Here is a 9,519-nt window from a genome sequence, read left to right as displayed (position 1 = left end):
ATTGAGATTGAATTTACTTTACCTTGAAAATTTGAAATACAAAAGATCAACTATTTAAAAAAGTTACAATAAAAAGTAAATAGTTGTATATACATTGTGCCACTTAGGATGAAAATTTGGACAAAAAAAAATTTATATCTAATCCTTCTCTATCTCGTCGTCATTCAAAGGCATGTATGTTTGATCACTTTGACTTTACATAAACCCAAACCAAATTAAACAATTATCAACAGCTTACAACAATTGATACAAAATTACTTGTTTAAACTTACCTCTTGTAGTGATCTAATCGCCGCATCGAATTGCTCGCGAGAGATTTGGTTGTTTTTAAACAACCATCGCCAAGTATCAAATTCTGTATGTCACTCCCGATACTTGACCATCTCTCTGGTTTGTCGAGAGAGAGTGATATTTTTCTAATTTAGCAATAGCAATACCAAATCAAACTACACTCTTTATAATCACCGATCGACATTATAAATTAATCAATCTTACATATTTATCTTTCCAAGCTCCCTTGCCTCCTGAGCCATAGTGCCTGGGAGTTTACTTTGCGCGAGCATTGCGTTGTTGTCTGTATGATGAGTCCGTCGCATCTTGATCACTCTTCTCTTGAATTGCCCACTCCCACTCCGCGTGTGCCATGTTGCCACCTCGATAACCCCTGTCTGGATCTCTGACCTGGTTCGTTGCTGTGTGCCACACACTGGACTTCTTGTTTTTCAGAAATGTCTTTATGTAGCCCTCCAACCACTGTTGTGAAAAACGTTGATTGGGGCATTTTGAAATCTAGCTAACAGAGCGTCCTCAATGTATCGCGCATGATTGGACAATTGGTCTCTAAACTTTATAAAACAGTCCTTATACGTTGAAATTATAAGAATTTGTAGATGGCATCGAAATACCCTGTCCTGTGCTGTGCCGAAGTCCATCTCCCCACCATATTTAACCCTATAGTAGCACCCATGCGTGTCTGGCATGGGTGCATCGTATCCCCGTCCTCTACATTAGGGACGACACACACTGAAAGTGGAGATTGTTCCCCCACCACTACCAAAACAGGCAAAACCACAAGATCCGCCACCGCTTCGTCTCTCACGGTGCTCGTTGCCCTGAGACGAGTGTCAACACACGTTGCTAGAGAAAGTTCGTCGATGGTGTTCTGGTGAAGCATGAGTGGAATGGAGTGGCGTAGGACTCTGTGATGCGATGGGAGTGGGACCCTGCGATGGAAGGGGAGTAGGATGATAAGAAGGGGCCCTAGACTGAGGTGCGGTCGGTGCGAGTCTCTATAGGTAGGGAGTCCCTCCCCGACTCCCCATGGTATAGTCTGCGGAGAAATACCGTAGGTCGCAAGCTACTGCCAAGTGTAGCGACCAAAAAAATTCTCTGTCTCTCAGAGGTACTAGTCTCGTAAAGAGAGATCCCGTTGTAGGTCTGGATCTGCAACCGGTGGAGGAACCTGAGAAGGGTAGGTGTAGGATGGCCATGCTTGCAAATAAAAAAAATAAACCTATGACACTCATGGTTTAGGGTTAACTAGCCAGAAACATTCTTTATTTCTTTGCTTGTTCTCACCGACTCAAGACTCGGGTCCACTGGAGGCGATGTCCACCCCAGGTGGGTGCTGGCTCTTCTTTTGGATGTGAGCCAACCAAAAGAAGAGCCAGTTGGCTACTCCCCACCAGTCGATCTCTTGTCAGACATCTACATTACAAAGAGCAATATAAGATTAAGCTTTCCACCCTACTCACTCATCTATAAATACATACACAAGTATATTAGCACACAAACACGTAGATACATATACATACTAGTAGACCTAAGTAGAGGCTAATAGTGCCAAAGGTCAAGTGCACCTCTTTAGATATCATCAAAGTCTCAACCGTGGTAAAACCAAAGGTACATTGCGGTAATCCATGCATGAGTGGATCAATGACCGCAATGCCACAATTAAAAAAGGACTATATCCAAGAGGAAGTCTAACCTTTGGGTGCTATGCTCCCGTACTTAGTGCCTACATACATGCATAAACAAATATATATTTACACACAAATATATATATTAGCACACAAACACGTATATACATATACATACTAGTAGACTTAAGTAGAGGCTAGTAGTATCAAAGGCCGACTGCACCTCTTTAGATATCATCACAGTCTCAACCATGGTAAAACCAAAAGTACATTGCGATAATCCATGCATGAGTGGATCAATGACCGCAATGCCACGATTAAAAAAGGACTATCCCAAGAGGAAGCGTATAACCTTCGGGTGCTATGCTCCCGTAGTTAGTGCCTACATACATGCATCTCTCTCTCCCTACCTCTCCCTCTTTCCCTCTTTCCCCCTTTCCCTATCTCTCTCTCTCTCTCTCTCTCTCTCTCTCTCTCTCTCTCTCTATTTCTCTCCCTCCCTCCCTCTCTCTCTCTCTCTCTCTCTCTCTCTCTCTCTCTCTCTCCGCGTCTCTCCGTGTCTCTATTTCTCTCCCTTTCTATCTACTCTCTCTCTTTCCCTATTTCTCTCCCTCTCTATCTCTATTCTCTCTCTTTTCCTATTTCTCTCCTCTCTTTCCCTCTCTATCTTTCCCTATTTCTCTCCCTCTCTATCTACTCTCTCTCTTTCCCTCTCTCTCCCTCTTTCTCTATCTCTCTCTCTTTCCCTATCTATCTCTCTTTCCCTCTTTCCCTCTCTCTCTCTCTCTCTCTCTCTCTCTCTCTCTCTCTCCCCCCCCTCTCTCTCTCTCTCCTCTCTCTCTCTCTCTCTCTCCTCCCCTCCCTCCCTCCCTCTCTCTCTCTCTCTCTCTCTCTCTCTCTCTCTCTATTTCTATCTAACAAACTTAACATTTCTATCTTACATTCTCTCCAAACAAGCATAGCAAAGCAGTCATTTCCAAACAAACCTAGCGAAACTACCATTTCCAAACAAGCTGAGCAAAGCTATCATTTTCAAACAAGCTTATCAAAGAAACCATTTCCAAACAAGCGGAGCAAAGCAACCATTTCCAAATGAACGAGGTATGTTATGGATTCACTATTTTTTTTATTCTTTTTCAATTTATGCGCGCTTGTGTGTGTGTGTGGGGGGGGGCAAATGAACGAGGTATGTTATGGATTCACTATTTTTTTTATTCTTTTTCAATTTATGCGCGCTTGGGGGGGGGGGGGGGGGGGTAGAAAACAACAGGGAAAGAGGGGGGAGGTACTTTTTTTGTGTTTACCTCTTTCTTTGTAGCGCGGTTGAAGGTTGGGCTTCCAAAGACGATGGAAGAAAACCCCCTTCAACGAAACCTCTATCGATGTTGTGCTTCAAAAGACGATGGTGTAAACTTGGATGAAACCCCCTTCAATGAACCTTGGGAAGATCGAAGAAGGAGAAAGAGGGGAGGGAGAGGGGGTAAGGGGGGGGGGGGGGGGGGGGGGGGGGGGGGGTTGGGAAGCTTGGGAGCAATGGCACAAAATATGCTGCAGAAAACGCGGCATACACTACCTTCTTGCTTTTTTTAGGCGCCAATTATTATCGCAAATATTACCGAGTCCATTACCGCGAGTATTACCACGGCCGATCATTTCAAACCGATACATGTGAATCCGAGGTTGCGGGGGGGGGGGGGTAGACCACCCCGTCTACCCTTAGCTATCCATTATTTCATTTTTTAGCCATTTGAGTTTTTTATGAAGATTTTTAATTTTTTATGGATACTTTATTTTGTGATACTTTTAAATGTTTATTGATTGCATTTTTTAAGTTCTCTTTTAGTTAAAAATAATTTTAGCACTCGTTGTCATTTATTCCTTTTGACCTTAACTTTATGTACTTTTTTAATGAAATTTAAGGCTTTTCTAATTATTTATTTTTCAGGACACTTGACTAAATAAACAACATTTCACGTGTGCAGGATATCGACTGGGATGATCGTGGTCCCTCTGGAGGCCTTGAGCGCGATCGTTGGGCTCAAGGAACAACTCCCTTGTCCTTGCGCCAAATGCAAAAGGGCAATCCCTCACTTGAGGTGCATTGCCTTGGAGCACGTGGAGAGCGAAGGGCTCTGGCATCCTGGAAAAGCACTCGGAGAGATGAGAGCATGACTCACCTGTCGCTTGAGGAGGTGCCCCATTGGTCTGTGTTCGGTGGTGGTGCACTGGCATGCAAGGTCGAATGGCAGAGGCAAGAGCGATTGGGCAATTTGGGTGCATGGCATGGTGATCCCCCCATTGCCTCTACTTCGGTAGCTCCTATGGCATCTCCGTCACACTTTGAGGCAGAGGATGAGCACATGTTCGACATGTGTGATGAGTTACTAGCTCATGAACGCGACGTGTGTTAGGAGGATTGTCAACCATGCACTCAAAGGGCTGCCGAAACGGAGGATAGATTGATGATGAGTGCCCAAATACCTCTTTATGATGTGCACGGTACGCGGTGCTCTAAGCATCAGTGGAAGTCCTCAACTTGCAAGCAAAATTTAGTTGGAGTAATGCAAGTGTTGATGCACTACTGTAAGTATGGAATGTGGCTTTTATATTCTCTCCACTCTCTTTATGGTGCCGTCTTTTAGCAATTATACTAATACGCATGTTTATTGTAGTTTGATGGAAAAAATGTTGCCAGAAGATCACCACATGCCTCTAGATCATCGACGAAGAGCTAGATCGTATGTCACTACACTTGGAATGGAGTATGAGCGTATCCATGCGTGCGTCAACGATTGCATGCTATACCGCAATGAGCATGCACGTGCTACCTCATGTCCCGTGTGCGGGGAGGCACGATATAAGACAGGAGTGAGCCGGGTGCACCTACCCCGCAAGGTATTGAGACATTTTTTGTTAGGCCAAGGGCCAAACCAAGGGCTCACGGACTCGACCAAGGGCCGGCTGCCAGTGGGAAGGGGTCCGAAAGGGGCTAGGAGCCTATTAAAGGGAGGCCGGGCGGATGGACCAGGCATGGCAGTCCCTTCGTCTTTACACTGGTATCAGAGCTAAACATAGAACTTGGGCACGTTTTTTGCTTGGTTGCATGTTGCATGCAATCAAAAAGTGGAGGAGGAAGAGGGTCAAGGCCGCAGCGTGGGCAGAACCTCCAAGCCGGGGAGTCGACGGGAGGTCGACCTGCGTCAAATCGCGCGCGCTTAGGCTCAGTTGGAGTGCAAGGCAATTTGAGCAAGATCTCGTGCTTGGCCCGCCCCCAAAAGCCTGCTGCATCGCGAGTTGTTTCATCTTCTTCACATCGCGCAGTCGACGGCTCTGTCTGTAGGCCAAATTTTCGTCATTTTTTTTTTTCCTCTTCACTTTGGTTACCCTAATGGTCCAGTGAAGAGCCTTTGCCCATTGTCTTTGGCTTGGCAAGGCGCGCTTAATTCTTCCACGGCCATCTTTTGATCGATGGGCATACACAACACACACCGGTTGTGGCTTCTTGCAACTTCTGCATTCCGAACCTGCTGCACACCAGGTTTTGAAGTTCCGACAAAGTGCAAATTGATCACCAAGCTTCAACCGATTTGGTGGTTGCATACGATGCAAGCCACCTCGGCAATGACTATACATTGATTTGTGTTTTCAACATCAACCTCGGCTGCCCAAATTGTCGGCAACTTTCAAGTTTATTTGGTGTATTGCATACGACGCAAACCAGACTATTAGCACCTCGAATTTTCTCCGTGCTTTCGAGTGAATCATCCACTGCAGTTTTTCTCGTTGTTGTCAAGCTGGTAGTGGTCACGGATTGAACTACGCTTTCGAAGTCAGCGTTCTTTCTTCTCAAAGACGTAATTATACGGTTCCTTATCGCATACGGCTACGAGCTCGTTGGAATTCAGGTATTCTCCTTTCTTTTCTCGCACAGTACGTCCACAGCATGGATTCGGACATAGATATGCATCATGCATTTGATTTCGAGCAGTCCGCACCCGTTTCGTCTGCCAATGCCACGCGGACGGTTCCTCTCACGAAGAGTAATCGTGCCCCAACGGCAATAGACAATGCGTATGAGTTGCTGGACATGCAAGATTTCCGTGCATTGCAAACACGCATGACTGTGCTTGAAACAAATTTTGCACAATTAAATCAGAATGTCACACCATTATCCGATTTGATTAAGTTGCATATGCGGTAGCAGGCCACGAGCCCTGCTAGTCAGCCAATTCAGGAGCACGGCTCCACACCAGGCCAAGGGCCGGCTGCTGGGCAAGGCCCTCCTCCGGGTCTGCTGCACTCTCTGAACCAAAAAGAGATGGACGATTTGTTGAAAAATACAAAGCCACCAATTTTTCGGGGAGAAGAGCGTGAGCGAAACAAGGACACCGGGAATATTTTTCTCAGTAAGTGGGATGGTATTCATGACCTTAGACGTACCCCGGATGCAGCCAAGGCGCTGCAGACAAGTCTGACTTTGGACGGCAAGGCCTACAAATGGTGGATGTCTCTCAAGCAGAAGGGCATGCTACCACAGACTTGGGCAGCTTTTGAGACTGTCTTCAGGAAGGAATTTCTACCTACCAATGAGAAGGATAGAAATTGGACCGCCTGGGACGAATGTTCTATGCACCAGCATAAAACATTATTAGAATATATTTCTCATTATCGGGATGTGATCCTTAAGCTGGAAGGGATGGATACCTTTTAACAGGTGCGTGGGTTCATCCGTGGGTTAACTCCCGAGCTTAAGAAGCACGTTAAAACCCAGGATCCACAAACACTTGAGGACGCAATAGTGAAAGCTCACATCCATGATGATCCCGATGATCGGGCATTGCATAGTTCGCATGTGCACGGCACTACACCTGTTTTAACACGTCTACAGCATGTGCATCATAAAAGAAAAAATGTCTCTACTGCATCAGAGACCTCCAAAAAGCCCAAGGGGTCTAGAGGTCCTCTCTCAACGGAAGAGTTTGAGAAAGCCAAAAAAGAAAAGTTGTGCTTTAAATGTTTGGGAACTGGACATAGCAAAAAGGATTGTCCCAAGGGGAAATCTGCTGCTCAAGACAAGGGGAAGGAAAAAGCAGTACACATGGTGCAGCTTTTACCTCTTGAGTCCTCTTCCCAGTTTGCTAATGTGGAAGTAACACACACCGAGGCGGTGCATGAGTGCTGTATCACGGCCTCCATGTGGTAGCAGACTTTCGGACCACATGAGTTGGTGCGTATGCATGGCTCTATCCAAGGGCACAGGGTGCGGATCTTGGTAGACGATGGTGCATCGCACAATTTCATCAATTACAAATTGGTGAAACGACTCAAATTGCCTCAAAGCCCGAGTTCCCATCGCTACAAGGTAGCAATGATTAACGGCCATGATGCTGAGATATGGGACACTCATGTTAAAGATGTACCTCTGAAAATTCAAGGATACCGTACCTCTTTGGATTTCCAAGTCATGAATATGGAGAGGGCGGATGTGGTTCTTAGTCGTGAGAGGTTGCATAGTTTAGGATTATCACTTAGACGTAGCTATGAGCATAATAGTCTAATGTTCGAATCCAATGGTGTGCACGTACTGCTGTTGGGGGAGAACGATGTACCTTCCTCACCACTTATTTGTACAGCTGAGCTTATGAAGCTCGCTTCTGATGATGCAATAGAAGAACTCTTTTTGGGTTACTCACTGTGCCATTTTATTTCCAATGTGGATGATGTTTTTAACAATGCTAGAGTTTTGAATACAACTTCCTCAATCCCGCATTCTTCTCTCTCTCCTCTTCCAGCTATGTCTACTAATTCAAAACAAGCAAATGTTGCTAAGGAATTGAAGGAACTTTTAAGGGAATTCAAGGATGTGTTCCCAGATGATTTTCCACCAGGGCTACCGCCGACACATTCTGTGCAACATGGCATAGACGTGGTTGCAGGCAGTAAGCCAGTGAGTAAACCACCTTACCGAATGAGTCATTCAGAGGCTGCTGAGGTGGAATGCCAGCTTGCTAACTATCTCAGTAGAGGGTTTATTCAACCAAGTTCTTCACCATGGGCCTCTCCCATTCTCTTGGTGAAGAAAAAGGATGGTAGTATGCGCATGTGCATAGATTACCGTGGATTAAATGCGGTTACTGTTAAGAACAAGTACCCATTGCCACGAGTAGATGAGCTGTTTGATAAGCTCACCCACGCTCATATATTTTCAAAGATTGATTTAAGATCTGGGTATCATCAAGTACGCATCAGGCTTGTGGATATACCCAAAACAGCGTTCCGAACAAGGTTTGGACATTATGAGTTTTTGGTAATGCCCTTTGGGTTAACCAATGCTCCAGCTACGTTCATGACACTCATGGATAGTGTCTTGAGACCATAATTGGAAAAGTTTGTTATCGTTTTCCTCGATGAAATTCTTGTATATAGTGCATCTGAGGAAGAGCACTTAGTACATTTGAAACAAGTGTTTCATTTGTTATGCCAAAATCAGTTATATGCCAAGGAATCCAAATGTGATTTCCTCAAGGAGGAAATTCACTACTTGGGGCATGTTATTTCGGCTGCAGGGTTACACATGGATCAATCCAAGGTGGATGCCATTCGGAGGTGGCCCTCTCCCAAAAATTTGGAAGAGCTCCATATTTTTTTAGGCTTTGCAAGTTTTTATCGTCGATTCGTTAAAAACTATGCCCATATTGCTGTTCCCATGACAGATCAGCTAAAAGCCAAGGGCAAGACTTTTCAGTGGGGATTAGAACAACAACAAAGTTTTGACAAACTTAAAGACACATTAACCACAGCTCCTGTTTTGGCTATTGTGGATCCCTTCAAGCCATTCGTTTTGGAAACGGATGCTAGTAATCGTGCGATTGGAGCAGTCCTTCTGCAGGAGGGAAGGCCAATTGCATTTGAAAGCAAGAAGCTGGATTCAGCACAGCAGAATTACTCTGCTTACGAACGAGAGCTCTATGCAATAGTGTCTGCTTTAAAGACATGGTGACATTATTTGTATGGTGCACAGTTCGAGATTGTGTTTGACCATGAAAGTATCAAGTGGTTTAAACAACAAAGTGATTTGAAGGGTCCCAAGGCCAGGTGGGCTGAGATTCTTCAAGAGTATGACGCCAAGCTACGATATCGTAAAGGGCGGTACAATGTAGTGGCTGATGCTCTCAGCCGAATGCTAGAGATCAACTCTCTCCTTTTCACGGAATTGCGGAGTGAGTTTTTGGAATCTCTCAAAGGTAAGTGCGAGCATGATACTGAGTAGCGTTAAATGATAACCTTGCATTTGAACTACATTTCTACTCAAATGTATATATTTTTTATCAAATTTTTAACCTAGTGTTCATTCTCTCTTTCCGTAATAGCCTTTTTCCATACAAACACCTTACCCTTCTTAGATCTTTATGCATTTACATCATATTTCTCTCTTCATGCTAAATGTAAATAGTAAACTTAATTCTACTCTCCTAGTTTTTTTACTGCATATTCTTTTAACTAATTACCTTTACTAATTTAAATAGCTATCTACATCCCATAATTTGTAAATAAATAATTTATGGGCACTTATCTTACCCATCTTCTCTCAAGGGTAGGG

Source organism: Adiantum capillus-veneris, chromosome 29, assembly GCF_014529385.1.
Source record: "Adiantum capillus-veneris isolate H3 chromosome 29, ASM1452938v2, whole genome shotgun sequence".
NCBI classification, from domain to species: domain Eukaryota; kingdom Viridiplantae; phylum Streptophyta; class Polypodiopsida; order Polypodiales; family Pteridaceae; genus Adiantum; species Adiantum capillus-veneris.
This window is presented reverse-complemented; position numbering follows the sequence as displayed.